The sequence below is a fragment of the Mustela lutreola genome, chromosome 3 (genome assembly GCF_030435805.1).
Source record: "Mustela lutreola isolate mMusLut2 chromosome 3, mMusLut2.pri, whole genome shotgun sequence".
Lineage (NCBI taxonomy): Eukaryota > Metazoa > Chordata > Mammalia > Carnivora > Mustelidae > Mustela > Mustela lutreola.
Genome location: NC_081292.1, coordinates 68,692,858 through 68,708,776, shown reverse-complemented (window position 1 = coordinate 68,708,776; position 15,919 = coordinate 68,692,858). Strand labels below are relative to the sequence as shown.

General features: G+C 38.1%; 1 long non-coding RNA gene across 4 annotated transcripts in view; it reads right to left on the bottom strand.

The window, feature by feature from the left end:
* The window catches only part of LOC131826775 (uncharacterized), a 165,185-nt gene that overhangs the window by 77,258 nt on the left and 72,008 nt on the right, over window positions 1–15,919 (bottom strand). For all 4 annotated transcript variants that reach the window (XR_009351739.1, XR_009351737.1, XR_009351736.1 and 1 more), the window contains one exon: window positions 2,633–2,731. This is a non-coding gene — a long non-coding RNA (uncharacterized LOC131826775). The remainder of the gene's footprint in view (window positions 1–2,632; window positions 2,732–15,919) is intronic.

Below are 15,919 nucleotides of genomic sequence, written 5' to 3'. Positions count from 1 at the left end.
GAAGACTGCTAGAAGGGGCGCCTGGGTGGCTCAGTGGGTTAAAGCCTCTGCCTTCAGCTCAGGTCATGATCTCAGGGTCCTGGGATCGAGCCCTGCATCGGGCTCTCTGCTCAGCAGAGAGCCTGCTTCCTCCTCTCTCTGCCTGCCTCTCTGCCTGCTTGTGATCTCTGTCCGTTAAATAAATAAATAAAATCTTAAAAAAAAAAAAAAAGAAGAAGAAGAAGAAGACTGCTAGAAACCTCAAAACTAAATTTTCTATTCCTCAAAATATTAAACATAGAACTACCCTATGATCTGGAAACTCCACGCTGGGTATACATTTAAAAGAATTGAGAACAAGGACCCAAACAGATACAGATACCATGTTCATAATAGTATCATTCATAACACAAGAGGTGGAAGTAACTTAAGTGTCCATTGATGGATGAATGAATAAACAAAGTGCAGCATGTATGTACAATAGAATGCTACTCGGCCTTGAAAAGGAGCGAAATTCTCACACAGGCTACAACACGGATGAACCTTGACGAACTAATGCTAAGTGAAGCAAGCCAGTCACAGAAGGACACAAGCACTGCATGACTCCACTTCCATAAGATATCTAAAGTAGTCAATTTTATAGAGAGAAGTAGAATGGTAATTGCCAGGGGGGGCCTGGAAAGAGAGAGAAATGGGAAATTATTGTTTAATGGGTACAGAGTTCGGTTTGGGATGATGAAGAAGTTCTGGACATGGACGGCAGTGATGGTTGCAGAACAATGTGAATGTCCTTAGTGTCACTGAACGACACACTTTAAAATAGTTAAAATGATAAATTGTATGGTATGTTTATTTTACCACAATTTTATTTTATTTTTTTAAAGATTTTATCTATTTATCTGAAGAGAGAGAGAGATCACAAGAAGGCAGAGAGGCAGGCAGAGAGAAAGGGAGAAGCAGACTCCCCGCAGAGCAGAGAGCCTGATGCGGGGCTCGATCCCAGGACCCCGAGACCATGACCTGAGCTGAAGGCAGAGACTTAACCCACTGAGCCACCCAGGCGCCCCTATTTTACCACAATTTTTAAAAAATTAACTTTGCAGGGGCGCCTGGGTGGCTCAGTGGGTTAAGCCGCTGCCTTCGGCTCAGGTCATGATCTCAGGGTCCTGGGATCGAGTCCCGCATCGGGCTCTCTGCTCAGCAGGGAGCCCGCTTCCCTCTCTCTCTCTCTCTGCCTCTCCATGTACTTGTGATTTCTCCTCTGTCAAATAAATAAATAAAATCTTTAAAATGCAAACTATTTTTAAAAAATTAACTTTGCAGTAAATCTCTAGCACAAGTATAGAATACATATTTGTCTCATTACTGCCTTTATTTCTTCTTCCTACGTTTACATTATCTTTGCTTTATTTTCCTCATCAACTCTTTTAAAATATTATTTTATTGTTGTATGTTGGTTTTTATAGTACCATGACTTAAAAATTTTTTTTGGCAGAACAAGGAAGGATTTCCATATTAAAGTGCACTCAGTCTAGCATGACAAAGCTGTTGGTGATTGTGTCCCAGAGAAGGAGTGAGAAATACATATTTCTGAAGTCCATTAGGGACACTGAGATACAAAGGGAAACCTCTGAGAGGGAAGACTTCCTTCTCACTCCTCCTTGACTTGGAGGGACCCCTCTGTCCCCAGGGCCACCAGGAGACTTCGTACAGAGCTCCCCTGGACCCTTTCGCCCAGCCCAGTATCAAAACGCGTCACTTCTCTCCCCTACTCCCAGCCAGCCTCATGAGCATTCTACCTCGCAGAGCCTCGTGCTCAGAAGGGAGCTTGGCTTAGTGTTCTACTGTGAAACAGTGAATTTCTTAATAACTTCTTCACGAAGAGCTCAGGATTTTCATTTTGAACCACACAAATCCTGCAAACTCGCAAATTATGTGGTTGGTCTTACCTCCCCTAGACAGTGATCATCTCTGGGGAAAGAAACCCATCTAACTTTTCTTTGAATCACCAGTCCCAACCCCAGTGCCTGAAAGGCAAGTCCATGGAAAGAGTCAAAAAATATTTGTTGCACAAACAATGAAGGAAACTATAGGAAGCCCTTGTTTTCACAGTTCTAAGTATCCCTTCTTCAAGATCACATATCAAACCTGCTCCAGAAAAAGCCCGCACAAACAGGAAGGACAGGCTTCATGGATGAAAAAAAGGTTTATGGTCGTGACCAAGAATAAAGAGGACACCGTGCCCCTTAATCTTTCCTAGGTTGGAATCCACACATAGGATTCACCTTTGATGTGAAGAATGGGCTGTTTGTTGCAGCCAGAGCTCGAGTGGTTGTACCCCAAGCTCCAGCCTCTTCAAGACAGAACCTTGTACAGATTCTTCTCATATTGACACTGTTTTTTTAAACTCTCCAGAGATGTGATTTTCACAGCTCCCTTAGGTAACACAACTTAGCCACCGCATTATTCTTCACAATTTCCCTAGGACATGAGGCTTTAATAGTTCTCCATTTAAGAAGACAGAAATATGGAGAAAGGGAACAGAGTTGGAAGAAAATCATGAGGAAAGGAAACTGAAAGCTTAGCAAGGAAGACAGACACGCAGACAGTCAGAAAGCAAAACAGCCACCGCGGATCACGACTCGTAACTCACAGCTCTCTTCGGGTGCAGGACCTTTACGATATCCAACTTCCAGAGAAGGTTGTCCAGAAGCTGGGGGCTTCCAGATCACTTATTTTCATTTCCCAGAACCTAAGAAAATAGAAAGAAATATCCATCAAAGAAGCCATTTAGGATCTTTGAAATATGACTTATACTTTCTTTCTACAGGAGGATTAGGGGCCAGAGTAAATCAAAGACATTAATCTGAGGCAGGAAAGGGGAAACATAGCAAATCGGTATGTGGAGGGAAAAGAGGGGATACAAGAGGCAACGGCATCCAGGGCAGCATTTTCTAGTGTGCAGACTTTCCCTGAGCCACCCCCCACCCACATGCTCCCTCGGTTCCTAACAGCATCTTCATCAATTAAGATTCTATGAGACTGGCAGGCTCCGAGATCAGCAGTACCATCCACATACTCACTATTCCACTGGCAAGGCGAACAATTCCGAATATTAAAAGTAAAGCAACACGTTCTGCCATGTCTTTTGTATACAGACAGCTGAAGCTGCGTGAAAGTTTGGCACCAAAAGGCCAAGTACCATATTTTCAGCCACCCACACGCCAAACCCCATAATAACTACAGACTCTAGATGTGAAATTTTCAGACATTTGCAGTGAAGGAAAACTAATAGTCATGTTTCTTCATGTGCTTCCTTTCCTAACAGGGCAGTTTCTCAACTTTAAAACCCCGTCAATGTAAGCTAAAGAGAACAAAGGGTGCTGCGGAGATATTTTCACCAGATGTCAAATGGTGCTTATTTATTTAAACAGAAAACCCCACTTTGTACATTTGGTTCATTGAGTGGTATGTGCTCTGTAACAAGTATTTTTTATGAGTAAAAAGCTGCCACCAGTGTGCTTAAGTTACAATAGGGCTTCAAAAAAGTCTGTTAGCTGAGACTAAATATTGCTCTTTTTGCTTTTGGTTGAAATGTAAATTTCATTGCCATCCTCCCTCTATTACAGGAGAAACGTTGTTGCTTAAAGTCATAGCAGGACTAATAATTAGTTCTCCCTCTGTGGTCAAAGCTAGAGGCAAAGATGTTTGGTTCACTGTGCTTTTTAAGGTAGGTATATATGCTACAGAGCATTGATTTTCTCAAACATTAACAGCAGGAAACATATCAATTCCCTCCTGTGTGAATAACTGTGCTTCCAGGACCTGAATAAGCCATCGGAACCTACAGGCTGAGAACTTGTGTTGCCCACTGCGGATAATAAAATAGGTCATCCAGTACTCCTCTGAGCCTCTGCAAATAAGGAGCATGTTAACTTGTTCTATAAATGAAAGGCCTGTATGTCCCTCATTCTGCCAGATAGAAAATGTAATTTTAGGTCAGATCCTGGTCAAGGAGTGTCTCTACCTGTCAAAGATAAGGTGTTTCAAATACCCCTTCTACCAATAAGGTGAGAAACAGCTGGACAGAGATCACACCTGGCAAAGATTCAGAAAAGACCAGAAAGCTTCAGAGATAAGCAAATAGAGAAGGAGTGTATTCCGAGATGATCAAGTACTCAACACCATATTCTACAGAGCATAATGCAGAGGGCCAATCCCCTCAGAAATACAATGAATAAAAGAATTTATGAGAACTTTATCTTTGGATTTCCTGGGGCCTTTAGGTCCCTGGTATAAGAAGTGAACTCACAGCACAGAAGGGCCAGAGGCATAAATGAAGGGGAGAACTTAGGGAAAGGTCAGCTACACTGGGACAATGGAAGAAGGGGAGCCCCAGCTGAGTGTGAACAAAAACTATTCACTCAGTATATTCGGTGAAGGGTTTTCACCAGTTCCTTGATGAAGAGAAACTGGTAGATTAAAACCAGCATTACTGTGTGTACGTGTTATATATCATGATATACATATTAGATATATAATATCTAGTACATAATATGGTATCCATATAGGATAATATAGTGTACATAATTTTATTTAATATAACTTTTCAGTAAAGTGTACTTAGTTCTCATCTCATGCTATGCCTTATCCATTTTTAACTTTTCTTTTTCAAACCCAGGGTTATATAATCCACTCAACTTTATGTTATACTTAGAAATCTGGATAAACAGGGCCAAAATAATATTCTAGTGAAAATTTAGACCTATTAGATATTATTTATCAGATATCCATTGATGGACTATCATAGATAACATCAGTGATGTGGAATCTCATACGGAATGCTAACTTAACTTCCTTCTTTATCAGGACAGTGGCTTACTTATATTTCCTAAGAAAACCTGCCACTATAAAACACCTAGAAATATGGACCATTTTTTAAAATTCTTTTAAATGAATATATGATCCAAAAAAAGTAAGCAAAATCTCTGGGGGCCAAAAATAAAAAGGAAACTAAAAACCAGAGTGGCGAGCCATCTCTGAGCTTTTCACTGCATTGAAAACACTCATTATTCACCAAAAGCAAGGCTCTGTTTTAATGGCCAAATAAGAACAGGACATATGGCCTTGGGCCTAAATGTAGGGAGTTATAATGGAGTCCCCTGATAATCAGAAATTTTCAAAAATTTCAGAGAAAGAGGATGTGAGGACAATCTTCTTTTAAAGAAAAAGACTTTATTCATTTATTTGAGAAAGCGAACTCACGTGAGCAGCGGGTAGGAACAGAGGGCAAAGCCGAATCCCCACTGAGCAGGGAGCCCAATGCGGAAATCAATCCCAGGACCCCGGGAACATGACCTGAGCTGAAGGCAGACACTTGACTGACTGAGCCACCCAGGTGCCTTGTGAGGGCAATGTTGCTACATCTGTCACCTCATTGATCACCAGGGTTAAGTCAGCAGATCTGGCTCATGAGGCAGGTATCCCCAACCTCCCTCAACTCTCCATGTGTGTTACTCCAAGCTGAGGCTGGGTCAGAGAACAACCTTCCCCAATGGAGAAGGACCACTTGTGGGTCAAATGTATAGAAATAGCTGTGCGCCCCTGCTAGTACCTCCAAACACACTCCCAAGGTCCATTTGTAGGAGAACGTAGGGAAGTCAAACTTCCAAGATGGCAGACACAACCAAATGAGGCTCCACATGTGGAAGGCTGCCTTTCTTAAAAAAAAAAAAAAAGTTTTTCAGAGAAAGAGGAAACTAAAAAAATATCAAATCTCCAACTGTTAATCATAATAGTATATATTTTCAATCCCAGACTATATTCAGGTTTAAAAAACAAAAAACAGGGGCACCTGGGTGGCTCAGTGGGTTAAGCCTCTGCCTTCAGCTCAGGTCATGGTCTCAGGGTCCTGGGATCGAGTCCCGCATCCGGCTCTCTGCTCGATAGGGAGCCTGCTTCCTCCTCTCTCTCTCTCTGCTTGCCTCTCTACCTGCTTGTGATCTCTGTCAAATAAATAAATAAAATCTTTAAAAAATAAATAAATATAAATAAATAAATAAATAAATAACAAAAAACGGATGCACCTGGGAGGCTGAGTCAGTTAAGCAACCGATTCAATTTTAGCTCAGGTCATGCTCTGAGTCTTGGGATCCAGCCCTGCACTAGGCTCCACCCTCAGCAGGGGAGTCTGCTTAAGATTCTCTCTTTCCCTGGCTTTCTGCCCCTCCTCCTTCTCTGTCTCTCTCAAATAAATCTTAAAAAAAAAAAAAAATAGGGGCCCCTGGAGGCTCAGTAGTTTGGATGACCAACTCATTTTTTGTTCAAGTCATGATCTCATGGGTCTTAAGATCAAGCCCTGCATTGAGTTCTTTGCTCAGCAGGGAGTCTGCTTAAAGGATTTGATCCCTCTGCCTCTCCCCCCACATTCTCAAGTTCCCGCTCTCAAATAAATAAATAAATCCCTAAAAAAAAAAGGAATTAAAAAAAAAAAAAAAAAACACCAGCTCTAGGAGGGCACATTGATGCAATGAACACTGGGTATTATATAAGACTGATGAATCACTAAACTCTACCTCTGAAACTAATAATGCACTATATGTTAATTAATTGAATTTAAATTTTTAAAAAATACCAGCTCTAATGTTGGAGAATATGGAAATACAGGCCTGTATCATGCATGGTCCAGAAATTTGAGATATCAATATAAAAAGTAGTACCTAACTTGTAATACTCCTCTAAAATACCTAAAAGAACCAACCAAATATAAAATCTCCCTTTAGAAATACAGCCTCAAGCTGGTCAATCAAGGGTCACATAGTAACTCTATGTATCATATTTCAAGGAACTGCCAAACTGTTTTTCAAAGTGGTTACAAAATTTTACATTCGCACCAGCAATGCATATAACTGCCAATTTCACCACATACTTGCCAACATTCATTATTGTCTATCTTGTTTTAGCAATCCTAGTGGGTATGAAGTGGTATGGCACTCTGGTTTTATCTTTTCTCTAATGGCTTATAATATGGAGCATCTTTTAATGTGCTTATTGGCCATTTGTTTCTCTCCTATGGATAAATGTCTACCCAAATCACTGGCCCATTTTTTAAATTGTACTAAATGTACCAGTTTTGTTGTTCATTTATAAAAGTTCTTTACATATTCTGAACACAAGTCTGTAATCAAATGTATTACTTACACATATTTTTTTTCATTTTGTGGATTATATTTTCACTTTTTTTTATAATATCTGTTGAGGCCCATAAGTTTTTGAATTTTAAACAGATTTTACTCTTTAGAGCAATTTAGGTTTGCAGCAAAATTGACTAGATGCTACAGAGATTTCCCATCCTGCCCCCACTCATGCATAGCCTCCTTCATTATTAACAACGCCTCATCAGAGTAGTACATTTATTAAAACTGATACACTTGCAATGACACCATTATCACCAAAATCCATAAGTTACATTACAGTTCACTCTTGGTGTTGTACAGTCTACTGGTTTTGACAAATGCATAATAACATGTTCACCATTACAGTATCATACAGAGTAATTTTGCTACCCTAAAAATCCTCAGTGCTCCTACTGTTCATCTTTCCTTCCCCTTAAATCCTGGCAACCACTGATCTTTTTACTGTCTCCATAGTTTTCCCTTTTCCAGAACATCACATACTTGGAATCTTACAATATATAGTATTTCCAGATTGGCTTCTTTCACTTAGTAGCATATATTTAATTTTACTCCATATCTTTTCATGGCTTGATAGCTCATTTCTTTTTAGTGTTGAATAAAAATCCACTGTTTGATGTCCACAATAGCTAAACTATGGAAAGAACCTAGATGTCCATCAACAGATGATGGATAAAGGTATGTTATTTATACACATTGGAATGCTATGCAGCCACCAAAAAGCTGAAATCCTGCCATTTGCAATGACACGGATGGAACTAGAAGATACTATGCCAAGTGAAATAAGTCAATCAGAGAAAGACAATTATCATATGATCTCCCTGATATGAGGAACTTGAGAGGTAGGGCAGGAAGTCATGGGGGGTAGGGAGGGAAAAAATGAAACAAGACGGGATTGGGAGGACGACAAACCATAAGAGACTCTTAATCTCAGTATTAATCTCTTAATCTCAGGGTTGCTGGGAGCAGGGGGTAGGGATAGGGTGGCTGGGTTATGGACATTTGGGAGCATATGTGCTATGGTGAGTGCTGTGAATTGTGTAAGACTGATGAGTCACAGACCTCTACCCCTGAAGCAAATAAAACATTATATGTTAATTAGAAAAAAAAATTCACTGTTTGGTTGTACCACAATTTATTGACCTATCCACCTACTAAAGGTAAATAGGGCATCTTGATTGCTTCAAATTTTAACATCTTCATCGCTTCAAGTTTTGACAATTATGAATACAGATGCTAGAAACATCCATGTTCAGATTTTGGTGTGGACATAAGTTTTCAACACTTTTGCTTAAATACCAATAAGTATGATTGCTAGCTTATATGGTAAGAGTATGCTTACTTTTATAAAAAACTACCAAAATATCTTCCAACGTAGCTGTACCATTTTATGTTCCCACAAGCAATCAATGAAAGTTCCCATATTCATTCATCATTTAATATTGATGGAGAAATTAGAGGACTAACATTCCTTGACTTCAAGACTTACTATAAAGATACAGTTATTAACCCAGTGTGGTATACATAAAATTCAAATCCTTGCCAACATTTGCTGTTTTCAGTGCTCTGGATTTTAATCATTCTAAATAGGTGTGCAGTGATAGTTCATTGTTGTGTTAATTTGCATTTTCCTGATGACATATGATGCATCTTTCATATGCTTATCATATGTATATCTTTGGGGGCTATTTATTAAAGATATTCGGTCAGTTTTTTAGATGGGTTGTTTTCTTATTGTTGAGTTTTAAGAGCGCTTTGTGTATTTTTTTTATTTCATTTAACTAAAAAAAAAAGATTTAAAAAAAAAATTTTTTTATTTCTTTTCAGCGTAACAGTATTCATTGTTTTTGCACCACACCCAGTGCTCCATGCAATCCGTGCCCTCTCTAGTACCCACCACCTGGTCCCCCCAACCTCCTACCCCTGCCCCTTCAAAACCCTCAGACTGTTTTTCAGAGTTTATAGTCTCTCATGGTTCACCTCCCCTTCCAATTTCCCTCAACTCCCTTCTCCTCTCCATCTCCCCTTGTCCTCCATGCTATTTGCTATGCTCCCCAAATAAGTGAAACCAAATGATAATTGACTCTCTGCTTGACTTATTTCACTCAGCATAATCTCTTCCAGTCCCGTCCATGTTGCTACAAAAACTGGGTATTCATCCTTTCTGATGGAGGCATAATACTCCATAGTATATATGGACCACATCTTCTTTATCCATTCGTCTGTTGTAGGGCATCTTGGTTCTTTCCACAGTTTGGCGACCATGGCCATTGCTGCTATAAACATTGGGGTACAGATGGCCCTTCTTTTCACTACATCTGTATCTTTGGGTTAAATACCCAGTAGTGCAATTGCAGGGTCATAGGGAAGCTCTATTTTTAATTTCTTAAGGAATCTCCACACTGTTTTCCTAAGTGGCTGCACCAACTTGCATTCCCACCAACAGTGTAAGAGGGTTCCCCTTTCTCCACAACCTCTCCAACACATGTTGTTTCCTGTCTTGCTAATTGTGGCCATTCTAACTGGTGTAAGGTGGTATCTCAATGTGGTTTTAATTTGAATCTCCCCGATGGCTAATGATGATGAACATTTTTTCATGTGTCTGATAGCCATTTGTATGTCTTCATTGGAGAAGTGTCTGTTCATATTTTCTGTCCATTTTTTGATATGATTGTTTTGTATGTGTTGAGTTTGAGGAGTTCTTTATAGATCCTGGATATCAACCTTTGTCTGTCATTTGCAAATATTTTCTCCCATTCTGTGGGTTGCCTCTTCGTTTTGTTGACTATTTCCTTTGCTGTGAAGAATCTTTTAATCTTGATGAAGTCCCAAAAGTTCATCTTCCCTTTTGTTTCCTTTGCCTTTGGAAACATATCTTGAAAGAAGTTGCTGTGGGTGATATCGAAGAGGTTAGTGCCTATTTTCTCCTCTAGAATTCTGATGGATTCCTGTCTCACGTTGAGGTCTTTTATCCATTTTGAGTTTATCTTTGTGTATGGTGTAAGAGAATGGTCAAGTTTCATTCTTCTACATATAGCTATCCAGTTTTCCCAGCATCATTTATTGAAGAGACTGTCTTTTTTTCACTGTGTATTTTTTGCTGTTTTGTCAAACCAACTCCACACATAAGAAGTGAAATAATCAAGATTAGAGCAGAGATCAACAAGGTAGAAACCAGAGATACAGTGGAACATATCAATGAAACTAGAAGTTGGTTTTTTGAAAGAATCAATAAGATCAATAAACCAATGGCCACACTAATCCAAAAGAAAAGAGAGAAAGCCCAAATTAGTAAAATTATGAATGAAAAGGGAGAGATCACAACTAACACCAAGGAAGTAGAAACAATCATCAGAAGTTATTATCAACAGTTATATGCCAATAAGCTAAGCAACCTAGATGAAATGGATGCATTCCTGGAAAACTATAAACTCCCAAAATTGAACTAGGAAGAAATTGACAACCTGAATAGACCGATATCTAGTAATGAAATTGAAGCAGTGATCAAAAACCTCCTAAAACACAAGAGCCCAGGACCTGATGGATTCCCTGGGGAATTCTACCAAACTTTCTTTTTTTTTTTTTTTTAAGATTTTATTTATTTATTTGACAGAGATCACAAGTAGGCAGAGAGGCAGGCAGAGAGAGAGAGAGAGAGCAGGAAGCAGGCTCCCTGCAGAGCAGAGAGCCCGATGTGAGGCTCGATCCTAGGACCCTGGGATCATGACCCGAGCCGAAGGCAGAGGCTTTAACCCACTGAGCCACACAGGTGCCCCTCTACCAAACTTTCAAAGAAGAAATAACACCTATTCTCCTGAAGCTGTTTCAAAAAATTGAAGCAGAAAAAAACTTCCAGACTCTTTCTATGAAGCCAGCATTACCCTGATCCCCAAACCAGGCAAAGACCCTACCAAAAGGAGAATTTCAGACCAATATCACTGATGAATATGGATACTAAGATTCTCAACAAGATCCTAGCAAACAGGATCCAACAGCACATTAAAAAGATTATCCACCATGACCAGGTGGGATTCATCCCTGGGCTGCAAGGGTGGTTCAACATCCGAAAATCAATCAATGTGATAGATCAAATTAATAAGAGAAGAGAGAAGAACTACATGGTCCTCTCAATTGATGCAGAAAAAGCATTTGACAAAATCCAGCATTCGTTCCTGATTACAACACTTCAAAGTATAGGGATAGAGGGAACATTCCTGAACTTCATAAAATCTATCTATGAAAGACCCACAGCAAATATCATCCTCAATGGGAAAAAGCTCACAGCCTTCCCTTTGAGATCAGGAACACAACAAGGATGCCCACTCTCATCACTCTTGTTCAACCTAGTATTAGAAGTCTTAGGAACAGCAATCAGAAAACAAAGAGAAATAAAAGGTATCCAAATTGGCAATGAAGAAGTCAAACTCTCTCTCTTCGCAGATGACATGATTCTTTATATGGAAAACCCAAAAGACTCCACCCCCAAACTACTAGAACCCATATAGCAATTCAGCAATGTGGCAGAATACAAAGTCAATGTACAGAAATCAGTGGCTTTCTTATACACTAACAATGAAAATAAAGAAAGGGAAATTAGAGAATCGATTCCATTTACTATAGCACCAAGAACCATAAGATACCTGGGAATAAACCTAACCAAAGAGGTAAAGGAACTGTACTCGAGGAACTACAGAACACTCATGAAAGAAATTGAAGAAGACAAAAAAAGATGGAAGACCATTCCATGCTCTTGGATTGGAAGAATAAACATTGTTCAAATGTCTATACTGCCTAGAGCAATCTGTACTTTTAATGCCATTCCGATCAAAATTCCACTGGTATTTTTCAAAGAGCTAGAGCAAATAATCCAAAAATTTGTATGGAATCAGAAGAGACCCTGAATTGCTACGAAAATGTTGAAAAACAAAAATAAAACTGGGGGCATCACATTACCTGATTTCAAGCTTTACTATAAAGCTGTGATCATCAAGACAGCATGGTACTGGCATAAAACCAGACACATAGACCAGTGGAACAGAGGAGAGAGCCCAGATATGGGCCCTCAACTCTATGGTCAAATAATCTTCGACAAAATACTTTGTGTATTTTTAATAACAATTTTTTATCAGATATTTCCTTTGCAAATATTTTCTCCCAGTCTATGGCTTTTCTTCTCACTCTTTTGTCTTTGCAGAGAAGTTTTCTAATTTTAATAAATTCTAGGTTACCAACTATTTCTTTCATGGATTATGACTTCAGAGCTTTACCTAAAAAGTTGTCATCATAACCAAGGTCATTTAAGTTCTCTATGTTATCTTTTAATAATTTCATAGTTTTGCACTGTACATTTAGGACTATGATCCATTTTGAGTTAATTTTTGTGAAATGTGAAGGTCTGTGTTTAATTTTTTTTTTTTTTGCATGTGGATGTTTAGTTGTGCAGCACTTGTTGAAAAGACTGTATTTTCTCCATTGTATTGCCTTTGTTCCTTTGTCAAAGATCATTGGATATAATTATATGGGTCTATTTCTGGGTTCTCTTTTCTGTTCTATATATTTGTCTGTTCTTCCACCAATACCATACTGTCATTAATCTCTATATCTTTAGAGTAAGTCCTATAGTTAGGTAATGTTAGCTCACCAGATTTGTTCTTCAATATTCAATATTAGCTATTATGGGTCTTTTGCCTCTTCACATGAACTTTAGAATCAGCTTGTTGATAGCAACAAAATAACTTGTTCATATTTTGATTGGGATGTCACTGAACTTATAGATGAAGTTGGAAGAATTAATATCTTGACATTACTGAGTTCTTATCCATGAATATGAGATATCTCTCCATTTGTTTACTTTTTTGATATCTTTGATCAGAGTTTTGTAATCTTTCTCTTAAAAGTGTGTGATAATATTTCATTGTACATATAGATCTTGTGCACATTTTGTTAGACTTATATTTAAGTATTTCATTTTGGGAGGTGCTAATATAAATTTTCTTATTTCAAATGCTACTTTTTCATTTTTGGTATAGAAAAAGTAACTGACTTTTATATATTAACCTTGTATCCTGCAATCTTGTTATAATCACTTATTAGTTCCAGCAGGTTTTTGTTGATTCTTTCATATTTTCTACATAGATAATCATGTCATCTGCAAACAAGGACAGCTTTATTTCTTCCTTCCCAGTGTATACCTTTCATTTCCTTTTCTTGTGTTATTACATTGGCTAGAATTTCCAGTATGATGTTGAAAAGCAGTGATGACAGAGTCCATTCTTGCCTTGTTCCTGATCTTTATGAGATAGTTTTGAGCTTCTCACCATTACATATGATGCTAGCTATAATAAATTTTTTAGATTATTGAGCTGAAAAATTCCCCTCTCTTTCTAGTCACTGAGAGGTTTTATAATGAAAAGGTGTTGGAATTTGTCAAATGCTTTTTCTGCATCTATTTATATGATCATGTAATTTTTCTTCTCTAGCATGTTGATGTGATTATTACATTCATTGATTTTCAAATGTTAAATCAGTTCTGCATACTTGGTAGTTTTTTTGTTTTTTTAATTTTTGAAGTCTAATGGCCTTTTTTCTTTTGCTACAAGTGCTTTCCAAGTCATATCAAAGAAACCATCACCTAACTAACCCAAGGTCACAAAGATTTACACCTATATTTTCTTCTAATAGTTTTATTGTCCTAGCTCTTATATTTAATTCTGTGATCCATTTTGAGTCAAAAATTTTATATAGTTTGAAGCAGAGATCTGATAACCTTTTTACTCTTCTCACACATAGGATACATTCACTGCTACCCCAAAAGGGACAAAACATAGCCTTTTTGATTGTTTTATTCATTTCTGATTTTAATATCATATACAGTCCTCTCAGTCACATGTTGATATGGCTCCTCAAGGACAGTGACCTGTGAACAAGGAACACAGGACACTGACATTCCTAACATTCAAAATACAACAGTGGAATTGGATCAGGATAACTATAGCAAAAACTCCATTTAGAAAGGGGAAGAATAAGAAACATCAGAAATCACAAATCATTAAATCCTGTTGCAGAATCCATATAAATTCTGTACCCTGAGGTGGATGGGGGATGGAAAATGGAAGATCTTTGACTGAACTCTTCTGTGCATACAAAAGAGTTCCCTTGGCATTTTTTTCCTTCATCTTAGCAGTTCCTCCTTCTGAAAGGTGCCTCCATGACCACTGTTCTTCCCAGTCCTATCAGTACTGGGTATTGGGAAATACCCCTGCTTGGAAGTTACTAAGCTTTCTCAACAATGAATAAAACTTTTTATGGTGAAAAATCACAACCTTTACTGAAATATATCTTTAAAAAGCTAAATAAATGGAGAAATATGCCATATTCAAAAATTGAAAACCTTAATATCATATACAAGCCAAATCTTCCTAATTGCCTAAATTGACATATAAATTTAATACAATTCCAGTCAAAATTTCAGCATGTTTTTGTGTCCATGTATATAACTGAAAATTGATAAGTCAACTGCAAAATTTATATGAAAGATTAAGGACCCCAAGTACTCCTTAAAAGGAACTATCGTTCCTTAAGGAGGATTTGCCTTAACAGATATCAAAACTTAAATATTAAGACCAGGTAGTATTAGTGAAGAGACAGACAAGAAATAAGCAGATCTGACCAGCAGAATAGAATAGAAAAGCTAGAAGGAAATCTACATATATGTGGTTTAGAACTGGCTATGCAGATTGGTGGGGAATGGATTTCCAGTAAGTGATGTGATGCTAACAGGTATTCTGGGGATTTAAAAAAAAAAAAAAGAAAGCAAATATCAACCTTACACCCTACCAAAAAGAAGAAAAGAAGGTAGCATCCCATTCCTCCACTTACCATCTGTGAGTCCTTAAGAAACTGGTGCAATCTCACCTTGCTTTGGTTTTCTAATTTCATGGAGTTGTTCTGAGGGCTAAATGAGCCAATATACAAAGCACCCAACTCTTAGCAGATGCTTCAGAAAAGCTGTTGCCTTCCCCAGCCATTCCCTTTAGTGGAAATGAAGTCCTATATCCCACTGCTGTGAAAATGTTTAGAATTAGCCAAAAGCTAGAATCTGAGATTATGGGTATTGAGGGCACGGACTGCATGGAGCACTGGGTGTTATATACGAACAGTGAATCATGGAACATTACATCAAAAACCAATGACTGGGGCGCCTGGGTGACTCAGTGGATTAAGCTGCTGCCTTCAGCTCAGGTCATGATCCCAGGGTCCTGAGATCGAGCCCCACATCGGGCTCTCTGCTCTGCGGGGATCCTGCTTCCTCCTCTCTCTCTGCCTGCCTCTCGCTGACTTGTGATCTCTGTTTGTCAAATAAATAAATAAAATAAACCTTTAAAAAAAATCACTAACATAACACAATAAAAAATTTTTAAAGAAGGATCAGTAATACAGTAGGGATATCCAAATTCCCATTCTTACTGCCTATCATTATTCTATTTCTTCAAAAATTCTTCATGAGCATTTAGAGCAGTTTTCTGTCGAATGGGATTTATACTACAAGCAACTTTACATTTATCTTGAAATTCTTGTAAGAAGCTAGAAATTTAGTCTAACTATGACTGAGATTATAAATAAACTAATGATAAAACAAAACCACTGGAAACAATTGTGAAATCCTAGAGATTAAGAAACATTGTTTGATTTTTACCTACACGTTTAAAAAAATATTTAAAGATGTTTGGATTTCTGTTTAATTTTGT